This window comes from Gorilla gorilla, chromosome 3, assembly GCF_029281585.2.
Source record: "Gorilla gorilla gorilla isolate KB3781 chromosome 3, NHGRI_mGorGor1-v2.1_pri, whole genome shotgun sequence".
Classification (NCBI taxonomy): Eukaryota; Metazoa; Chordata; class Mammalia; order Primates; family Hominidae; genus Gorilla; species Gorilla gorilla.
Genome location: NC_073227.2, coordinates 137,170,857 through 137,195,051, shown reverse-complemented (window position 1 = coordinate 137,195,051; position 24,195 = coordinate 137,170,857). Strand labels below are relative to the sequence as shown.

Sequence of the window (24,195 nt, the reverse complement as noted above, 5' to 3'; positions counted from 1 at the left end):
ATTATTCACAATAGCAAAGACTTGGAACCAACCCAAATGTCCAACAATGATAGACTGGATTAAGAAAATGTGGCACATATACACCATGGAATACTATGCAGCCACAAAAAATGATGAGTTCATGTCCTTTGTAGGGACATGGATGAAATTGGAAATCATCATTCTCAGTAAACTATCGCAAGAACAAAAAACCAAACACCGCATATTCTCACTCATAGGTGGGAATTGAACAGTGAGATCACATGGACACAGGAAGGGGAACATCACACTCTGGGGACTGTTGTGGGGTGGGGGGAGGTGGGAGGGATAGCATTGGGAGATATACCTAATGCTAGATGACGAGTTAGTGGGTGCAGCACTCCAGCATGGCACATGTATACGTATGTAACTAACCTGCACAATCGTGCACATGTACCCTACAACTTAAAGTATAATAATAAAAAAAAAAGAAAAAAGGAATGTTATTTTTTAAAAAGTTTTTTTAAAAAGCAGCATTAAGGAATGTATCACACTTGAGGGACATAAGACATGAATTAAATTATTTTGCATTGAAAGGTTTATCGATTTAATCCTGCAGCCAATTTTCAATGTTTTAATTTTTATAAATAGGTGAACTTTATTATTATATTTTAGCTACATCCACAGCAATATTTGGTGATTATTCAGTTAATCAGGTTATGTAAGTCCTGAATGATTATTATGTCCTCTCTGTTAGGCAACCTGAAATGTATACAATTAATTGCTGATTTTGAATCACTGGCAAAATAAGACTATTACTAGCTAAATAGGGCTTAATGCAGAAGATACAGGGTGGAGGCTCAATATTCGCTTACAATTTCAATCCCATTTTCTACTGAATTAGAAAAAAATAATTTCTTTACATTTAAAACATTATAGATATATCAACTTATTGATTTAGACTATGTATTTTATGTAAAATGTCCCCAATATTATTGAAACCACATTTATAGACTACCCAACATGGGCATTAAATATAAAACATGGGAGACAAAAAATTGGGCGTTACAAATATGAATATGTAATTGGTAATTAGGAGAAACAGCATCTTGGAAGACGTCTGGGAGGCACCAATCAGAGGTGGAAAAAGAGGCTGCTGCTGGGATCTATGTTGATTTATTCAGCAATTTTCAACTCTGGTCACTTTTATCTCTCACCTGCCCAGGGGTCATTTGGCAATGTCGGAAAACATTTAATTGCCACAGATATGAGGTACTACTGGCATCAGTGAGTAGAGACGAAGGAAGCAGCTAACATCTTGGACTTCACTGTACAGCCTTACCAAAAGAATTATCTAGTTCACATGCTGCTGTTGAGAAAAGTTAGTTCGCATAAATTTGAACAACCTAATAAAAAAGCAGATATGAAAAATTATAAACTTTAATTTTAAAATGCTAACTGTAAAATTATAAAACAATATACTTTAATCTATGCTACTGCTAAGTAGTGGAGCTAAAATTTTTCAGGATAACATAAAGTGACAGCACTAATATCTACATTTTTTAATGAAAGAAGTATATTTCAATTTGCGAGTTTAACCACTATTATAATCAAAATATAATTTCAGAGAAATAGTAATTGAATATCAGTAGGCAAAATATATAACCTGTTTAGAAATAATTCTAATGTAAATTAAAATAAAATAGTATTTTCAGTTTGTAAGGATATGTTTAAAGCATTTTATGTATCAACATAAAAAAGAAACATAATTAATAAAGAAAATGCAGTAAAAGACAAAAAGGAAAGCAAGCAGAGGGGAAAATTTAGGTATAATAAGGGGAAACTGATGTGTAGCTGCAAGAGACATCTGAAGCACTACACACAAAGTCTTATAAGAAAAAGAGAGAAGCAAACTATGCATTGAAGTAATAACCCAAGGTTATCCTACTGCTGTCTTGAAATTCAGCATAAAATTGTATAGACATACGAACCTTTCTTGACTTAGAATTTATATACCATAACATATATCCTTTTAAAAACATATAAATTTTTTTAGTATATTTACAATCTAATTTTAGAATATTTCTATCCTGTTAAAAGAAACTAAACTTTATTCCACACCCTTTTCTCACTTAGCCCTGAGTTATCACTAATCAACATTTTTCTCTCTAGATTGACATATCTGAAAATTTTATTTAAGTAAAATTATTTGAAATTATTATTATGAAAAAATAAGTTGTTAGTATTAGATTTGTTCTAATAAACTCAAGTTACACTTAAAACATTCTAAAATATTATAAATATTTTAATTATAATTAAAATATTCAAAAATATTTAAATATTCTACAGTTAAAATATCCATCACATTTATCAAAAGCTAATATAAATATATTTTATCTTTCTTTGGAACTTAATATTTTTAACATAGTTTCTAAGGGGAAATGCAGGTCTAGATTTAAAATTATGATTAATACATTACTATTACATTTCAACTATTTTCACAAACCAGGGACAACCTAAAATGACATCAGAGCTTTGGGGGAGTATGACAATCCATAAGAAAATGCAAACACATGACAGTTTAGGAACATACTAAGAGCTGCCGGAAAATTCTTGAGAAAATGTACGTTTTATCAGGCTTGTGCATTAATTCAAAATAATTACCTCGTACTTTTTCATTAATGTATGCTACTTTTTTTTTGCATACAGTGAGTGCCTTTTTACCAATAGTACCAACAGATAAGAAGATAAGATACAGAAAATAAAGCACAGCGCATTGCACAGATCTGCACCAATGGATTGGAATGGAATGTAGGATTCTTTTCTTGCTGTGGACACCATCATAATGTGAGATCACTTCTCTGCTCAATAGGACAATCATACCGATTCCTTAGGAAGACATATAGGAATCAGTAGAGGGAGATCCTACCCTGGAATCATTTGATGTCCTTGTGTTATCTTCCTCTACAAAAAGGTAAGCCCTGACATTAAGTTGATAAGACCTATCAGAGGAGAGTTGGCTCACTATGTAAGCAATCTATAAACCGTATCTCTCCAGAAAGAGTTGAGAATTATATCTATAACTGACTTACTATATTGGCCACATTATCTATCTATGCAATAAAATAAAAATTTTAAATATATACCTGTGAAATTTATATGTATTTAATATTTTTAGTTCATCTTTGAAAAAATGAGTTGCTAAAATACTGAAGATATTAACTGGTTATTTCCCGATTGCAACAGTCACATGATTCAGTGATTACATTAAACTCTGTCTTCTATATCAAGTTATGGAAAAAGATAGATATAAGCTCTTCTTTGAACACGATAACAGCATGATATAAAAGAAGATTGGGGGAGCTATAATTTTGAAAACTAGTTACCTATTATAGCATTCTGAATTCAGGTCTGTTCGATTTCTGGATAGCTAGCTAATTACTTTAATATACATTTTATATATATATATATATATATATATACATGTATATACACACACTTTTGTTTTAAGATAGTTTTGCTTCAGCTAAGTTTAACATCAGACCCAGTGGTAATTTAATTACTTCCTGTAAATTGTAATCAACTCACACATTTGGGGTAGATTAAAAATGTATTCTACATCTTTAAACCATTTATAAGCTCTGAACTTCAAATACTCTTTTTCGTATAAAGTTAAATTAATCGTATTTTGAAAAATACACTCTACAAACATAAAAGGATTTTCTAATTCATATTCACAATATTTGGCTCAATTTTGGGCAGCATTAAAATAATTGAGTGTTGTATCCACCCATTTATTTGTTGGCAACTGGAATAATTTTATTTTAATGATGACAAATGAATCAGAAATACGATATGAATTCATAATCAATATACTGTATTACATACAGAGGAAAAATACATTTAGATTGACATTTAGAGTATATATTAACACAGTTAAATTACCTTCTTTAAAAATAATCCGTCAAAATCTAAATAAACGATGTGAAAGGGGAAGAAAATTTGCTTTTCTTTTGCCAAGTTGAATCTAGATGTTTAGGTGTTTGATAATACATAATTGCCCATATTTGAGAATGACTTTATTAATTATGTTGTTTCTTTCATTTAGGGCTAGTTGAAATAATGACATGTGGGAGATCAGCACTCCAAGTCAAAATTGCAAAACAGAAGAAAATTCCAGAGTTATATCACTGTTGTAAGTCGATCAGTCATTACTGGGTATATATCCTAAAGTTAAAAAAAAATCATTCTACCAAAAAGACACATGCACTCTCATGTTCATCACAACACTATTCAGAATAGCAAAGACATACAGTCAACCTAGGTGCCCATCAACAGTGGATGGGATAAAGAAAATGTGGTACATATACACCATGGAATACTACACAGACATAAGAAGACCAAAATCATGTCCTTTGCAGCAACATGGATAGAACTGAAGTTCATTTCCTAAGCGACTTTACACAGCAACAAAACACCAAATACCCCGCCCGTTCTCACTTATAAGTGGGAAGTAAACATTGGTTACTCCGGACATAAGGATGGTAACGATAGAAACTGGGGCCTACTTTGGGCAGTACGGCCATTTTATGTATATTGATTCTTCCAATCCATGAGCATGGAATGTTTTTCCATTTGTTTGTGTCATCTACGGTCTCTATTAGCAGAACGAGGAGGGAAACAGGGGGACAAGGTTTGAAAAATTAACTGTTGGGTATTATGTTCAGTACCTTGGTAATGGGATCAATCACACTCCAAACCTCAGAATCACACAATATACCCAGGTAACAAATCTGCGCATGTACCCACTGAATCTAAAATAAAAGTTGAAATTCTTTAAAGATTACAAATAGGACCGGGCGCGGTGGCCCACGCCTGTAATCCCGGTACTTTGGGAGGCCGAGACGGGTGGATCACCTGAGGTCAAGATTTTGAGACCAGCCTGGCCAAAATGGTGGAACCCCGTCTCTACTAAAAGCACAAAAAATTAGCCGGGCGTGGTGGTGGGCGCCTGTAATCCCAGCTACTCAGGAGACTGAGGCACGAGAATCTCTTGAACCTGGGAAGCAGAGGTTGCAGTGAGCAGCGGTAGCGCCGTTGCTCCCCAGCCTGGGCAACAAGAGCTAAACTCCCTCTCAAAAAAATAAAATAAAATAAATTAAAAGAAAAAGAGAAGAAAAAAAGAAATGGAAATCAAATTGGGTATTTTGTTTAAAAAAAGCATATGTTACTACCGTAAAAAGAAGGAAAAAGATAACATAATGAAGTAATTTTTGCTTTATTTGCTTTCTCCTATTTCTAGGACTTGCTATACTGCATCTCCTATGTATACTTGCCTTCATTGAAGAGTGGGTAAACGATTGGAGAAAGAAAGAATGCTTTTCTCTAGAGCTAGGGAAGTCTATATTTTATGATTATTAAAAAAAGAAAAATAAACTTTTTCATATATGTACCTGTGAGAGAAAGAAGCGCCATAAATTTATAGCTGCATTATGATGATATGATGTCCTTCCATTCCTTTAAAAAAAGAACAAGGAATCAAACCTGACTGAATTCCCAGAGATGCTTAGAGTTCAAACACTATCACATTCACTTCTCAAATCCTCATGCTTTATATAACATTCCACTTCTCTTCCCAAATCTTCCTGATTGCAAATTCCATGCCACTAATGATGCACAATTAGTTGGGCTCATCTTTTCAAACTATGGTGTTTAGCATTAGCTCTGCTGTGCATACTGTGCCTATTATAAAATATATATATATTTATATATATAAACATGTATAAATTTATACAGATATTTAAATATATATATAAATACATATAAATATATATATATACTTCAACCAAGCACTTTTGTTTTTTGAACAAATCTACAAATAGATAAATTTTTATCTGCATTTCATTTAAGTTCCTGGCCAATAGCAGAACTTCAGTAATAAAATTTGGATACTTGATCCAAAATCTTCTGGCATAAGACATATATAAAAACTTAATAATATTCACATAGTAATATTTTATGTCATAAACATTGCATGACTTGATTTAAGTAATTTTAACTAATTTTAAAATAAAAGAAACATAAAGAGCAAATTCTAAATGTGAAAGATAAATGTAGGAATATAAGAAAATTATTTTGGCAGCATGTCATTCTTTTCTGAAATTTTTCCCACATTAAATTTTCTCTAGTTTCTCTATTATCAACCCCTATTTGGCATTGTATGTGTTGGGAAAATGGTTCACTTACAGATGACTAAACTGCTGATTTCTGCGAAGACTAGTTGCTACCGCTGTGTATATGAATATATGGCTTATTATTACATGTAATCAAACTCCATCTGCCTATCCATCATCTCCTTTACAATTTCCCACTTTGCAACCTATGTAGTAATGAAGTTAAGTATTAAAAAACTTCTAAATATTTCTGATTCTATGTACACATCCAGTCCTCAAATTTGCCTAGCATAACCAAAAAGGCCTATCTAAACTAATTGTTGATTTAACTGAAATTTTTAAAATATAACTCCCTGTTTTCAAAGTTGAGTAATAAATTTTAAATTATAAAATTAGAATTCTGAAAATAATCTTTTACTTTTGTAATCTTTTCAAATTTCCTAAAGGATTTCATAGCCTTAAAATGATAGATCTAACCTATAGATACCTAAGAAGTTAATGAATAATATTCAGTGACTACCAATAACTAATAATATCCATTTTATATAACAACAATGAAAAGAGACACAGGAAAATGAGGTAGGTTGCTTTGAGCAGTGATTCTCATCCTTTACTTCAAAATCATTTGGTGAAGTTGTTATAAAATACATGTCCAGATCCCTCTCCAGTCCTATTAAATAAAAGTCCTTGAGAATTATGCTCTACAAACCTCGAGAATTATCCTTGAGGACCACACCTCCTAAATAACAACAGGCTTTTCAGTAAAATGTAAAGTGCTATTACTTAACTGAAGCAAAATCCACTTGCAGACAGGAAGACAGCTATAGGTGCTATTTACCAACTTGCTTTGCTCACACCCTGGCAACTTGTATTGGTTGTGTTTTGACCATGGAATAAAACTGTGCTCAATGTGAATATACAATATATGCCATGCCATGATTAGAAATTTACTACATAGGGAATGGGGTTATTATTATTTTTTCTTTACTACATAGAAATTGTAACTAGTACTATTTTCTCTTTATTCCAAAGCATCTCTAAAAATTTTGAATATTTCTTGTGATAGAAAAATTAGAGTGAGCAAATAGATTGCAACCATGAGCCTAAATAAATAAATTTTAAAAAAACTAAGCCTCTCTTTTATTATATCTGTCTATACTATTATTTTAATAATTCATAATTCAACTTAATAAGTAATTTTTTCAGAGAAACCTGGATTATAAAGCAATTAATTTATTAAATGTGTTATGTAAAATTAAAAATAATAGCGTATTTTAATTAACATCAAGATAATTTAAAATTTTTATGTATGGGGTACATGAGATATTTTGATACTGGCATATAATATATAATAATCATATTAGGGTAAATAAGTTATTCATCACTATAAGCATGCATCATTTGCAAGTGTTTTTTTTTTAGTACCACAGGAAATTTTTATTAATTTTTATTATTTGACTTTTATTTTAAGTTCACGGGTACATGTACAGGTTTATTATACAGGTAAATGGCATGTCCTGGGGGTTTGGTGTATAGATTATTTGCAAATCTTTAAAAAAATCCTACTTATTGCAGCACTGTTCACAATACCTCAAGCCACGATAAATTTTTTTTTATGAGTTGCCTGTGTTTTCAAAATGCCGAAATATTTTTGGATATCAAACCCAACCTTTATAATATAATACAGATTATAATTTGGAATACCTATTACATGACTTCATCATGAATAATTACAATCACATGAAAAAATTTAACGTAATAAATTGTCTTTTTCTCTAGATACAATTGTATCTTTCCTAAGATTGCAAATAGTATCATAGAAAATTTCTAAAATAAAAGTCATGTTGTTTACAAATAAATATTAGTAACAATTTTAGATAAATTCAATAAGAATGAAATAGAAGTTTCAAGCCATTTTTACTCTATTATTGTGAAAGGAAACTGTGAGTAGTTGGAGGTAGGCTGGGAAGAATTTTAATACCAAATTCAATTAATGAATATTTATTTCACTCTCAAGTCCTTTTACATTCGTACACCCCTGTTGTATCACCTTTATATTCTCTTGGGTGTATCGAAGGCAAATTAACCTTAACTTTTTAACACTGTTTTACCTCCTTTATTATCCATGTGATTTATCTCATAGAGCAACTCTTTTTATTTAAACATTTTTTTAACAACAAATTCACCCCTGCTCACACTTTGTCAATCCTTTTTTTTTTTTTTTTTGGCATCATGTCTGTCATATTTCTCCAGAAGACATTAACTGACTCTATTTCCTTTTTTATATTAATTTTAAATTTTTAGGTGTACATAATAGGTATACATATTTATTAGGTACATGAGATATTTTGATACAGGCATATAATGCACAGTAATCACATCACAATAAGTTGGGTTTTCATTATCTCAAGCATTTATTATTTCTTTGTATTACAAGCATTCCAATTATATTAATTTAGTTATTTTTAAATATACATTTAATTATTGTTGACTATAGTCACCCTGTTGTGCTATCAGATACTAGATCTTATTCAATGTAACTGAATATATTTTTGTAACCATTAATTATCATCACTTCCTTTCATCCACTACCCTTCGAAGCCTCTGATAACCATCCGTTTACTGTCTATCTCTATACATTCTATTTCTGTGAAATAGAAAAAAATGTATTTTTCTGTGTGTTTTGATAGTGACTAGATTGAATCCGTAGACTGCTTGGGGTAGTATGAACATTTTAGCAATATTGATTCTTCCAATCCATGGACATGGAATATCTTTTCATTTTTTAAGTTCTCTTCAATTTTCTTCATCAGCGTTTTATAGTTTTTTTGTAGAGATATTTTAGTTCTTTGGTTAATTTTTTTCCTAAGTAGTTAATTTTCTGTGCTTTAAGATTTTTGTGGAGTCTTTAGGTTTTTATTCCAGATCTTAGGTGAAAAGCTTTCAGCTTTTCACCATTCAGTATGATACGATTTGTGGGTCTGTCATATAAGATTTTATTGTATTGAGGTGTGCTTCTTCTATACCAAGTTTTTTTTAGCTTTTTTTTTCCATTAAGAGATAACTGAGTTTATCAAATGTGTTTTCAGTAATTGACATGATCACATCGTTTTTGTACTTCATTTAGTTGATATGTATCATATTGACTGATTTGCATATATTGAATCATCCTTGCATCCCTGGGATAAATCCAACTTGGTCATGATGAATGACCTTTTTAATGTGTTCTTGAATTCAGTTTGCTAGTATTTTGTTGAGGATTTTTGCATCGGGGTATTGCTCTTTGGTTTTCCGTTTTTTGGTGTGTCTTCCTCAGGTTCTGCTGTAAGTGAATGCTGGCCTTGTAGAATGAGTTTGAAAATGTTTCTTCCTCTATTTTTCAGAATAGTCTGAATAGGAGTGTTATCAATTCTTTTTTAAATGTTTAGTAAAATTCAGCAGTGAAACCATCAAATCTCAGGCTTTTCTTCGCTGGGAAACTTTTTATTACAGCTTTGATACCATTACTTGTTATTGGTGTATTCAGGTTTTGGATTTCTTCATGGTTCAATCTTGGTAGGTTTTATGTGTCTAGGAATTTATCCATTTTTTTCTAGGTGGTCCAATGTATTGGGATATAGTTGCTCATAGTAGTCTCTAGTGATCCTTCGAATTTCTATTTTTTCAGTAGTAATGTGTCCTTTCTCATCACTGATTTTATTTATTTCCGTCTTCTCTGTTTTTTCCTTTGTTAGTCTGGCTAAAGGTTTAGCAATTTTGAATATCTTTTCAAAAACTACTTTTCATATTTTTGATCTTTTATATGTTTTTTTTCTATTTCACTTATTTCTGCTCTGATCTTTATTATCACTTTTTTTCTGCTGATTTTCAGTTTGGTTTTTGCTTTTATTCTAGTTATTTAAGATGCATTATTAGGTTGTGCATTTGAAGTTTTCTCTACATATTTATGTAGCCATTTATTGCTCTAAGCTTTCCTCTCAGTTCTGCTTTTGATGTATTCTTTTAGTTTTGGTATATTGTGTTTCCAATTTCATTTGTTTTAAGAAAAAAATTTAATTTCCTTCTTAATTTTTTCATTGACCCTCTGGTCATTCAGGGGCAAATTGTTTAACTTTCATGTGCTTATGCAGTTTCTGGAGTTCCTCTTGTTACTCATTTCTAGTTTTATTCCATTGTGGTCAGAGAAAATACTCGATATGAATTTACTTTTTAGTACTTTTTTAAACTCATGGTGTGGTTTAACATATGGTCTATCCCTGAGAATAATCCATGTGCTTAGGAGATGTGTATTCAGCATTTGTTAGATGAAATGATCTGTAAATATCTATGAGGTCCATTTGGTCTACAGGAGAGATTGCTTCTGATGTTCCTTTGTTTATTTTCTGTCTAGATAATCTGTCCAATGCTGTAAGTGGGGTGTCGAGTTCCCCAGCTGTTATTGTATTAGGATCTCTCTCTCTCTCTCTCTCTCTCTAGTTCTAATATTTTCTTTTTATATCTAAGTGGTCCAAGGTAGGGTGACTATATACTTAAAATTATTATATTATCTTGCTAACTTGTCCTCTTTGTCATTCTATAATGACCTTCTTTGTCTCTTTTAATAGTTTTTGTTTTAAAATGTATTTTGTCTAATGTAAGTGTACCTACTCCTACTCTTTTTAGATTTCTGTTTTTAGATATTCTCTTTTTAGAGAATATTACTTCATTTACATTCATTATTACTGTTGATAATTAAGTACTTACTGTTACCATTTTGTTGCTTTGTTTTCTGGTTATTTTGTGGTCTTCTCTTCCCTCCCTCCCTCCCTCCCTCCTTCCTTCCTTTCCTTTTGTGAAGTTAATATTCTCTGGTGGTATGTTTTAATTTCTTGCTTTTATTGGCGTGTGTATCTGTGGTAGATTTTTTAAATTTGAAATAACCATAAAGCTTGCAAATAATATATTGTAACCCATTATTTTAAACTGATGACAACTTAACTCTGAGTGCAAAAACTAATAAACAAGCAAAGAGAAAGCGAATGCAAGCTTGACACATCGTGCACCCTCTTTTTAACTTTTTAACTTTATGTTGTTTCCATTTATATTATATTACACTATGTATGTCCTGAAAAGTTGTTTTTGTTAATATTTTTGATGGATTCCTTTTAGTCTTTCCACTCAAGACATGAGTAGTTTACACACCAAAATGACAGTATTATAATATTCTGTGTTTGTCTGTGTACTTATCTGTGTACCTTCAGATGATTTCTTATTGCCCATTAATATGTTTTTCTGTGAGGTGAAGAACTTCCTTTAGCATTTCTTGCAGGATATGTCTGGTGTTGATGAAATCCCTCAGCTTTTGATTGTCTGGGAATGTGTTTATTTTTCCATCATGTTTGAAGGATATTTTCAGACTTACTACTCTAAGATAAAAGTCTTTTTGCTTCAGGACTTTAAATATGTCATTCCATTCCCCAGTGGCCTATAAGGTTTCTACCAAGAAGTCTGCTGCCAGATGTATTGGGGCTCTTTTATATGCTATTTGTTTCTTTTTGCTTGCTAACTTTAGCATTCTTCATTTATTCTTGACCACTGGGAGTTTGATTATTAAATACCTGGTATAGTCTTATTTGGGTTAAATCTGCTAGGTTTTCTATAACCTTCTTATATTTGAATATTGATGTCTTTCTCTAGATTTGGAAAGTTCTCTGTTATTATCCCTTTGAATAAACTTTATTCCCAATCCCTAGTTACCCCCTCTTTAAGGCCAATACATTTTAAATTTGCCCTTTTGTGAATATTTTCCAAATTGTGTAGGCATGTCCCCTTTTTTTATTCTTTGATCTTTTATATCCTCTGACTGTATTTTTGAATAGCCTGTCTTCATGTTTACTAATTATTTCTTCTGCTGGTAAGAGAATCTGATGCATTTCTCAGTATGTCAATTTCATTCTTATACTCCAGAATTTCTGATTGATTATTTGTAATTATTTCAATCTTTCTGTTACATTATCGAATAAGATTGTGAATTATTTCTTTGTTATCTTGAATTACTTTGAGCTTCCTGAAAACAATTACTTTGAATTATCTGTCTGAAAAATCACATATCTCTGTCTCTCCAGTATTGGTCCCAGTTGCCTTATTGAGTTCATTGAATTTATGTTTTTCTGGATAGTCTCAATGGTTGTGGATGCTTTTTGGTATGTCAGCATAGAAGGGATAAGTATTAGAGTCTTTGCATTCTGGGCTTGTTTATAACCATCCTTCTTGGGAAGGCTTTCCAGGTATTTGAAGGGACTTTGGTTTTGTAATCTGAGTTTTTGGTCACTGCAGCCATGTCTGCATTAGGGTACACCCCAAGCCCAGTAATTCTATGACTTGCAGACTCTTGGAGGTACCACCCTGGTGGTCTTGGGTAAGATCCAGGAGAATTCTTTGTATTAGCAGGCAGAGACTCTTCTTTTGCTTCCCTTACTTTCCCCTTAATGAATGGAATCTCTCTTTGTGCTGAGCTACCTGGTTCCTGGGGAGGGTCACATAAGTACCCTATGGCTACCATGACTAGGATGGTGCTGGGTTAGACCCAAAGCCATCACATCACTCGATCTTGCCCAAGGCCTGGGGTGACCACTTCCTTGCTACTGCTGATGTTCCCTCAAGGCACAAGGGCTCTACAGTCAGCAGGTAGTGAATTTGGCCAGGCTTTTTTTCTTCCCTTCAGTGTCTTTAGCTCTCCCTTGGCTTAGAGAAGGTCCAGAGATGCTGTTTGAGAGCCAGGGCCTGGAGTCAAGAACCTTAGGAATCTACATGCTGCTTTATTCTACTATGGCTCAGCTGGCATCTAAGCTGCAATACAAAGTTCTTCCCACTCTTCTCCTTTTCTCAAGCATAAGGAGTCTCTGGGGCTACCACCTGCCCAGGCCTGCAGCAAGTACTGCCTGACTACTCCTGATGTTCGCTCAAGACCCCACGGCTCTTCTATCAGTTTCTGGTGAAAGTTGCCAGGCCTGGCTCTCTCCCTTAAGGGCAGTAGGCTTCCTGCCTGGCCCAGGACAGGTCCAGAAATGCCATTCATGAGCCAAGGTCTGGAATCAGGGACCCCAGAAACACACTTGGCACTCTACCTCACTGTGGCTGAGCTGCTACCCAGACTGCAAGAAAAAGTCTTCTATACTCTTCCCTCTCTTTTCCTCAGTCAGTCCCTCAGTCCCACTGATGGAAATATGGTGGGTCATACCTGAAACCAGCACAGCACTGGGTCTCGTTAAAGCCCACAGGGAGTTCTGTCAGACTAACACTAATATTTATTCAAGGCTCAAGAGGCCTTTAGTCAGAAGGCGGTGAATCCAGCCATGACTGGATCTTTCCTTTCAAAGGCAGTGGATTCCGTTCTGGACCAGAGGGGGTCAAGAAATGTTGCCCAGGAACTAGGGCCTGAAATGGGGGTTGTGGGTGGCCTCAGAACTCTGCCTGGTGCTCTATTCTACTCTGGCTGAGGAGGTATTCAAGTTGCAAGACAAAGTCCTCTTTACTCTTCTCTCTTGTCCCCTCAAGTGGAAGTAAAAAGTCTCTCCTGGAGCTGAGAACTGTGCTCCCTGGGTTTTTTGGGAGCTGGGACGCAAGTACTCCTTTGGCCACTCCAGCTGTCTCACTAGATCACAGGCACCCTATGTCCGTGTCCCCTGGCCCCAAGTCTAGCACAACACCAGGACTTGCCCAGGAATTTCAGTCCTTGTGGCCTAGACTCCCTTTCAAGTTTATTTAAAATGCCAGAGCACTTAAGCAGAAAGGAATACTCCATCCCAGTGGTCAGAACCTTAGTTGCTAGCCGGAACTCAGGTTCTGATCACTGGGGTGGAGTATTCCCCTTTGCTAGGGCTGTTCTGCAACCCTCCCTCCATGGGCACTGCCTGAATTCTGCCCTGTGTTGCTTTCTGCTGTGACAGTGCAGCACTGAGTACCAATGCAAAGTCCCACAATCACCGTGCTTCCCCTCCCTCAGGCACACAGATTCTATCTCCATGCCATGAGGCTCTTGCCAGGAGAGGTGGAAGGAGTAGGGTTGGCAATTCAAGATTGTCTTTGCTACCCTTTTCAGTGTCTCTTTAATATGATGTTAAAACCGATACTGTTCACTCATCTGACTTTTAGTTCCTATAAAGGTGCTTTCTTGAGTTCGTAGTTGTTTAAGTTGGTGTTTTTGCAGGGGGAGGCAATTGCTGGAGAGTTCTACTTGGCCACCTTGATCCACTTCCTCCTCTATTTTAGTGTTTAACAAGCACAGTTCTTAAGGAACTATTGTAATTGCCTGTTTCCCTGTCTCAGCAATTCTACTCCCAGGCATTTACCCTAGAGAAATGAAAGCATATGTATTCACAGAAAGATTAGCATTTAAGTATGCCATATTATTTATTCATAATGACCAAATTTGCATCAAATTTTCTATCCATATGATAGAAAAATATTTAGCTATATAAAGGAAAAAAAGATATTCATGCATAATGAAAATCTATGAAAAGCCTAAGATTTTACCGCACTCTCATGCTAACAAGTCAGTCTGTAACAGTCTTGAATGATAGTAAAAGAAATGTGAATTCTTGTTCAAAAAAATGAATTTTTTACTCATGGCACAGAAAGCAGCATATGCACCAGAATACAATCATATCTCAGTATCAATGAGGGATTGGTTCCAGGACCTATGCAGATACCAAAATTTGATGCTCAAATCTTTAATATAAAATGATGTAATGTTTTCATATAATCTATGAACATCTTCCTGAAAAGATATTATTTCTATATTACTTATACATATTATATATGTGTGTATGTGTGAGTATATATGCAATTATACATATATTTTATAATTATATATGTGTATGTATAAATATAACTACATATAAATGCATGCCATATATATATACATGAATATATAATTACAAAATTTCAACAAGATTGTGAGGTAGCTTTATCATCCATTTTAATGCCTCTGAGAAAACAGAGCTAATTAACTTTTCTGTGTCTAGCCATATAATCAGTATAGAGCACAAATTTTAATTCAAGAATACTTGACTCAAAGCTATGCTTATTCCACTATGGTGCATGTCTCTAATTGATGTATTATAATTAAATGATGTAAACATTCACAAGATAAATGGGTCAGTATCATATTTTAAACAGAAAATTTGTTTTCTAACTTCTTTTCCTCTGAAGGTGTTTTTATGCCAAGAATATACATAACAATATCATACATTCTAAAAAGTTATTAAGCCTGTAGTTACGATGAATTCAAATTTATTAAGTTAAAATATAATTATGATGTTGAAAGATGGTATCTGTAACCTAAGCCAGTACTAATATGTGGTTACCAAAGAGTTCAAATGTGTTACTCAAATTGAATTAGACAAAAACATATACTTATAAAATTATTGAATATATTTAAGGTGTAAAACATTCTGGGTTTTGAAAGGATTATTAATACTAAAGCCATTTATTTATTTCTCAAATTATCTATGTAAGATTTATACATCCATGAGTGAAGGAATACATTCATATATCCAAAAGTATATGAGAGTAACTGTAAAAACGTTTACTATTTTTAAATAGAACTAAATTAATGCTTTTTTACCTTGACATCTATTACATCAGCAGACTTTCTTTTCCATCTGCTTAAAACACTATTTAGTGCTATAAATCCAGCGGCATCCAAAAACACAAGCCCACATATAACATTCTACTAATGCAAATAGTGCATCTGCTGCTATATGAGAAGGCCAAATATGATTTTTAACTAGATTCAGACACCCCTAATGCTGTAAATATTAAATTGATTATAAGAAAATTCTATTAGAAATATTTAAAACATTAAAATGTTCATTGCAATATCACTATGTACAACCGGTACCTGGAATCACTTTAAGTTTCCTAGGATATTTGGATGTCAAATTCTATTTTCAACTACCAATGCCCATTGTCCCTAGAGAAGAAAAGTTCCTCTGCATTTTAAAGAGTATAATTACTATGATTCCACAAACTATTTTATAATGTTATCATATTAACAATTTCTTTTCTGCTTATTATTCAAATCTTCCCAGTATTCATCTGTATAAGAGAGTTAAAGCAAGGGTAATACAGCACAACAATTTTCTTATATTTAAATATTTCATAGAATCAAAAAATCAGGAAAATTTTGGTTGCACACTCATGCTTTTAATTGCTTCATAATTTGTATAACTTAAATAAAAATAATGCTTTATGGCACTATTAGAAAAGTGCTTATATACCATGAGTGAACTCCCATTCACCATTGCTACAAAGACAGTAAAATACCTAGGAATACAGCTTACAAGGGATGTGAAGGGCCTCTTCAAGGAGAACTACAAACTACTGCTCAAGGAAACAAGAGAGGATACAAACAAATGGAAAAAGAAAATTCCATGCTCATGGATAGGAAGAATCAATATCGTGAAAATGGCCATACTGCCCAAAGTAATTTATAGATTCAATGCTATCCCCATCAAGCTACCATTGACTTTCTTCACAGAATTGGAAAAATAACTACTTCAAATTTCATATGAAACCAAGAAAGAGCCCAGATAGCCAAGATAATCCTAAACAAAAATAAATAAATAAATAAAGCTGGAGGCATCATGCCACCTGACTTCAAACTATACTACAAGGCCACAGTAACCAAAACAGCATGGTACTGGTACCAAAACAGCTATATAGACCAGTGGAATAGAACAGAGGCCTCAGAAATAACACCACACATCTACAACCATCTGATCTTTGTCAAACCTGACACAAACAAGCAATGGAGAAAGGATTATCTATTTAATAAATGGTGTGGGGAAAGCTGGCTAGTCATATGCAGAAAACTAAAACTGGACCCTTTCCTTACACCTTATGTAAAAATTAACTCAAGATAAATTAAAGACTTAAACGTAAGACCTAAAACCATAAAAACCCTAGAAGAAAACCTACGCAATAGCATTCAGTGCATAGGCATGGGCAAAGACTTCATGACTAAAACAACAAAAGCAATGGCAACCAAAGCCAAAATTGACAAAATGGGATCTAATTAAACTAAAGAGCTTTTGCACAGCAAAAGAAACCATCATCAGAGTGAACATGCAACCTGCAGAATGGGAGAAAATTTTTGCAATTTATCCGTCTGACAAAGAGCTAATATCCAGAATCTACAAATAATTTTAATAAATTTACAAGAAAAAAAAAACCATCAAAAAGTGGGTGAAGGATATGAACTGACACTTCTCAAAAGAAGACATTTATGTGGTCTACAAACATATGAAAAAAAGCTCATCATCACTGGTCATTAGAGAAATGCAAGTCAAAACCTGGGGTGGGGTGCTGGGGCAGGGACAGTATTAGGAGAAATACCTAATGTAGATAATGAGATACCATCTCGCACCAGTTAGAATGGCAATCATTAAAAAGTCAGGAAACAACAGATGCTGCAGAGGATGTGGAGAAATAGGAACTATTTTACACTGTTGGTGGGAGTGTAAATTTGTTCTATCATTGTGGAAGACACTGTGGCAATTCCCCCAGGATCTAGAACCAGAAATACCATTTGACCCAGCAATCCTGTTACCCAAAGGATTATAAATCATTCTACTATAAAGACACATGCACACATATGTTTATTGCGGCACTGTTCACAATAGCAAAGACTTGGAACAAACCCAAATGCCCATCGATGATAGCCTGGATTATGAAAATGTGGCACATATACACCATGCCATACTATACAGCCATAAAAAAGGATGAGTTCATGTCCTTTGCAGGGACATGGATGATGCTGGAAACCATCATTCTCAGCAAACTATCACAAGAACAGAAAACCAAACACCACATGTTCTCACTCATAAGTGGGAGTTGAACAATGAGAACACATGGACACAGGGAGGGGAAGATCCCAGACCAGGGCCTGTCACGGGGTAGGGTCTAGGGCAGGGATAGCATTAGAAGAAATACCTAATGTAGATGATGAGTTGATGGGTGCAGCAAACCACCATGGCATGTGTATACCTTTGTAACAAACCTGCACATTCTGGACATGTACCCCAGAACTTTAAGTATAATAATAAAAAAAGAAAAGTGTTTACATAATAGAGTCTGGCTCCAGGCTAAAATTTTATGTATAATTTTTCGGGACAGATTGTAAGCAATTACAAGGTTCTACTTGGCAGGCTTCATGGGGGAGAGAGTTGCCCTCCCACACCAGACTTGGTGCATAGTCAATGCATTAGTATTTTCTGAATGGAGACAGAGTCAAGAATTTAGTTACGCCGCCCTTCTAAATTCCTTCCTGACCAACCATGTTCATATTCCTATCTGCATTCCTGTATTCCTCCTAGTTCAGGAACTTCCATTCAGAGAAGCCTCTGCTTAGGAATGGGTGGTGAAAAGCTTGAGTAAGACTCTTCTTTTCTCTGATTCAGGACTTTTCTTGTCTTCTTTCATCTCCCTCTCTCTCTTGTCCAGACTCCTTAGGTTCATAAAATGGCAGGAACATTTTATTCAAGCCTCCTTGGCAGTGAGGTGATGACCTGGATCTGTGCTACCTGTCACCTGACTATGATAGTACCATGGACAGAAATTGAATATTTATGCCATTCTTTTTTAGCCTCTTGTTTACACTGTTGCAGTAAGTGAATAAAGGCTGGAATATTATTTTCGGTTTAGCTCCTTGTCCTAACTGACCACCTCAACAACTCACAGCTAGACACTTAATTATATGTTTCTCCCAACAACTCTGGGAATAAAGCTGATCAAGTATTGATTGTCAATATCTCAAAAAGAATATCTGATACTCATTTAGGAAATTTGTGCTTTAAATGTAAGACGTAGTTTTCTGAATTGACATTTAAATTTGCTAAATAATATGGCGACTAAGTTATGTTGCTGTGCTAAATACGTCTGAATTTAGTGATATTAGGTATTAAATTATTCACAGGAGAAACAATTTCTAGTACTTATGTTGTTCATGCATAGAGTTCAATAAAAAGGAAAGTAGTGACCTCCAGAGTGTGTAATTTATGAAGCAGTTATTTATATTGCTTATCTTTAGGAAGGGATTCATATTTTACTCTCAAGATTCCTCTGAGCCTATTTATTACAATTGTTCTTTACCTAAGGGTATAAACACTTGTCTCAATATCAGGGACCAACTTTTCACTATAGTCTGTTGGAATGAGGTAAGGGGAGAGGATGTAATTAGAAGGATCTCTGACAGGGGGTTCTTCTCTCACCTCTCATTAGGGTGCACTGACATGTATTCTCCCCAATGTTTCACACCACTGACAAAACAGAAAAATATACAACAACAAAAAGAGATGAACACCCGGCACTCTGCAACTCCTTCTCAAAATTATAATTTTTAAATTTTTATTTATGTGTTTTTTTGTATTAATGCACTTCATGTTTCCAAACTTAAAATCTGCAAAATAATATATTGTGAAAATCTAGCTCCCATCATTGTACCCCTTATTATCAGTCCTATATGTAAATGCAAATTATAACATAGAGTATTTGAAGAACGTTTTGAGACCATTTTATGCACATTCAAGCCAACACATATACTCCCTTTTCCAGCTTAAACACTAATGGTGGTATATTATTAACAATGTTAGGTACTTTGATTTTTAATATATCTCTTTACATCTTTTATGTCTGCATATCTTAGTGACCAATTCATATCAATATGAAAACATCCCTTATTATTTCAGCTACATAGATGTTTTATGGTTATATAATAATAATTTACTCTGCCTTCTATAGATGAACATCTTGTTTCAACATCATTTTGCTATCAGAAACAATGATACAGTCAAGGATGGTGCAAAAAATAGCCCTGCATATATTATTATATACCTGCAAATCTACCCATAGGTTCTATTCCTTGAATGAGGATTTCTAGGTCAAAAAATTGTATGATGGCATCTTGGAAAAATATAACTATAAATAAATGATTTACAGATAATCAATTACTTAATTACTATATCAACCCCTAGAATTTTAGCTCTGTAACTTTGTCTTCTTTGATAAAATGTAGTGCTACTCAAGTGTGTAATTCACTGTTTTGCATCATATAATTATTGCTGTTATTGAATAAATGAACTTGATGGACCTTATAAAATGCCATATTGTACATATATATGTATATATACATACACATGTATGTAATATTTTGAATATATATTTTAATGTTCTACATTTTAAATGTGGAAACCTTACTGCAATATAATTCCCTTTACCCTTTCCACTTTATGCTATAGTTTTCTTATATATTACATCTATATTATACAGAAAATCCTGTCAGACATACATATATAATAAATATTGTTTAAATATTTACAGTTGCTTTTCCTTCCTTCTTTATATTTTTGTGTACTAGGTTTCCTTCTGGTATTACTTATCTTCTGTCTGAAGAATTTACTTTATTCTCTAGCAATAATTTCATAGCCTGTGTGCTGACTATGAATTCTCTTAGTCTTATGAATTTTTCTTCTCTGAAAATACCTTTATTACACCTTTATTTCTGAGAGATATTTACCGTGTCTATAGAATTTAGCACCAAGAATTATTTACTTTCAGTATTTTAAATATTTTGTGTGGGTTCCTTCTTATACTACTTGGCTTCTGATGAGAAATCTCTCATTGTTTCAATTACTATTAGCCTGTAGTAATGTATTGTTTCTGTCTCTGCTGCTCACCCACTGCCAGTGGAATTCTAGGGTCTGAGGCATGTGAGAAAAGAAAAAAGTACAAGACAGAACAAATTTAAAAATACAGGAAAATTTGCCCATTTACTCTGAGCTTTAGGAATTCAGTTTCCTGTTGCTTTAGGCAGAAGTGGAAGGCATCTCTTGGAGTTTTCTATCTGTACCAAGCTTTGCTATCCAAGGTCTTCAACTAAGCTAAGTTCATGTGGAGGACTAGAGTGGTTAGAGAGGAAAATAAAAAATAAGCAGATTAGTGGCACTTTGAGTTTTGGTGCCTTCTCTTGTCCAGCAGCTTCTTTACTTTTCAAAGTCCTCAAATACCCTCCCCATTCATTCCGTCCACAGATGATTGTTACATTCAGTGGGAGAGGCAGGGCTCTGTATGGCGCCTCTATATCACCTGGATGGAATCCTAGAGAAATGTCTTGCGATTTCATTTAGCATTAGAGAAATAAAGGCTATACAGAAACAATTTAAGTGGGCAGCAGAGACGAAGAAAAAATAATCTTTCTGTTTCTATCTCATAATATACTCTATATTTAAAATAATATTCATAGAGTATGTTCAATATATCAAATGTCCTATTTTATATTTGTAATCATAAGCCATGCATCTCACATCTTGTAAATAGCTGGGGTTTTTTTTTGAACCAGCCTTTATCTCAACCAACAGAAATTAATTTGAAACTTGATTCTGTCATCCAAGCTACCGTAATGAACTCTGGAGATGATTCGATCAGTGTATCTTTGGTTTGTATACCAGGGTCATAGTAAAAAAAAAAAAAAAAAAAAAAAAAAAGATTGAGTTAACAAAAACATGATGTGTTGGGATACGTTCATATGTTTGGGGCAATTTATAAGAATATTAGGTCTAACAATGCTTTTGAGTTAAATAACTGAAATAAGATATGTAACTAAAACCCCATAGCAGTGTTTTCCTACACTGACTGATGCTCAAATGGCAGTTTTAAAATCAGACTCATTATGGTCCCTTTCATGCAAGAAGTTCATTTTCTGTGAGACTCATATAATAATCATTCTGAAATACCTGTAGTCATTGTATTATAAAGTTGTGAAAAATTTGAGATCGCTTTCCTATAAAATTTAGGAATGCTAAATTTTCCTTTATATTATTTATAGGACTTTTCTATAGCAAAATTACAGTCATTTGAACAGAAAACAAAATTAACAATTTAAAATAATTTTATAGCTAGAATCCAAAGTATACAATTTTATTATTTACATTGTAATAAAAATGTTATCAATGCAATCTATTAATAAATTTTATTTATAAGTTAGAAGCCTGACATTTACATCTAATTGTGAGTAACTGATTAATATTTTGTACTTATAATGAAGTTTTAGAAGCAATTATTGAAAGAATAAGCAAGATGTGCTAACTTTGCCAAAATGCCAGTTTATAGAATGGCTTTGTGGGAAAACCACTATTAACGCTTGAACATTCTTAATGCCTTAGGGCTCTCATCATTTGCTAAGACATGATCAACAGCTATGCTGGGCTGCCTTGGCCTCTGTCTCTGCCAACTCATGAATATGTCTTTCAAAAAGTGCCATAAACAGAACAGAGTATAAGCTGCTTCTGTTTTCCGAGCCTTCTGTCAGGAATTTAAAAGCGCTCTTGGTTGGGAAGAGAAAGTTAAATAGAAGCCAGATAGAAAATGGTGAGTCTTATCAGGAAAACAGTATTTAGATGATACTCAACTCTAAATTATCTTAACATCATAATAAAAAATGCAATCTCTAGTTGAAAATATTTTGATATCTAAAATATATGTCATTGGGACCTACTATTCAAAGTGCTCTAAATTTTGTGAGAAAGTATCTGTTAATCTTCTGCTTCATCAAAATAGTGTTACACATAGCTGGTTTCCTGGATTTGTTAAGGTTTACTCTCACCGTTTTTAAACACCTGAGTTTCTTATTTTTTACTTTTTAAATATTTAAGGGAGAACAAAGTTAATTTTCAACATAAGAATATAGTGATATGCATTTGTTTGTTTATTTTTAATGCAAGATGCCACTGAAAGTTACAATATAGAACCACAGTATGGTAATTTGCAAAAATTGCCCCAAATTCATCCTTTCTTTGTGCCCACCTCCTTTGTTGTTATATCATTTAACCATGTGATTTCATTTAGAGCACTGAAATATTAGCCAATTCGATCTCGTGACTTGTTTGCTGCTAGCTTTATGAAATGTAATAGGCTACATTTGAGAAGCAAATGTAGGCTTACCTTGGAGAAGCATCTCTCAGTCTTCAAGGAAAGACTTCCTGTACAACTTCAGGTAGTGCAGTTAGCAAACAATCTAAAGCTATCAGCTCCTTCAGAGCCTGCCTCAGCTGCAGTGATTCACGCTGCTGGAGGTGAACCCTTTTGGATAGTCTACTTACCTTAGAGCTCCTAATAGACTGGAGCAAGGATTTGTTGGTACTGTTTCAAAGTTTGCCTTCTCCCTCTTTCCAAATGTGTTTTTCTTTTTTGTGCTCTTTTTTTAATAGAAGATAGCAACAAATAAATAATTTGCACCCTACAACCCATGTGTGAATTTAATTCTGGAAAACCCAATCTGAGACAGGGAAATCCATCACCATGTGAAAAAGCCGGGGATAGTCTGCTGGAAGAAAATGTAACTTGCAGAGAATAGGTAAGCTGTAGCAGCTGTAGCCACCTTGGACCAGCCAAATCTAAGCCAGCTGGATAACTTAAAGACATGAGTGAGCCTGGCTGAAACGAGCAGGAGAGTCACACAGCTGAACCCAACCCAAACTGATAATCCACGATTTTTTATTGGATTCATGCTTAAACCAGTTAGTTTTGTTTAGCACAGAGTTTCAGGAAATTTATTTAAAAACTTTGACATCTAAAACTGAAGGACTACTGTGAAAAACAAAAACTTGAAACATGCAGCCTTGACTAAAAAGTTGATGTAGCAAGAGGGCCAACAGCTTGGACTAAAGGGGTCCAAGTTAACTCAAACTGTGAGAAGGTCTCCGGACCCCCAAATGTTTACAAGCAGAAAGCACACTGACAAAACTATTTAGCAGCATTATAAACCATTTCTTAGGAAAAATAAAGGAAGTCTTGCAAAAGAGTTAATAAATCAGAGGGCAGAGCCAAGAGGCTCAAAGAATGGTGAGAGAAGCCCCTTCCAGTGAGCAAAATAAAAGCCTAATGAAAATGTATTATTTTTCCCCAGAATAGATAAACCTTGCAGTGTACCCAGTTGGATTTCAGAACATTGAAGAGCAGCAGCTTTTATGGGAATAAGAGTGTCCCTTACAGGTAATCTCCTTCTCGACATTTATATTGGGTGAGT

The 24,195-nt window shown here is 33.8% G+C and overlaps 1 long non-coding RNA gene across 1 annotated transcript; it reads left to right on the top strand.

Annotated features, from left to right (window-relative positions):
* Positions 1-2,696: 2,696 nt before the first annotated feature.
* On the top strand, positions 2,697-23,528 carry LOC129533002 (uncharacterized). The gene is made up of 3 exons (XR_008678996.2): positions 2,697-2,932; positions 4,067-4,153; positions 23,378-23,528. It is a non-coding gene; the product is annotated as an uncharacterized lncRNA (long non-coding RNA).
* Positions 23,529-24,195: the final 667 nt, after the last annotated feature.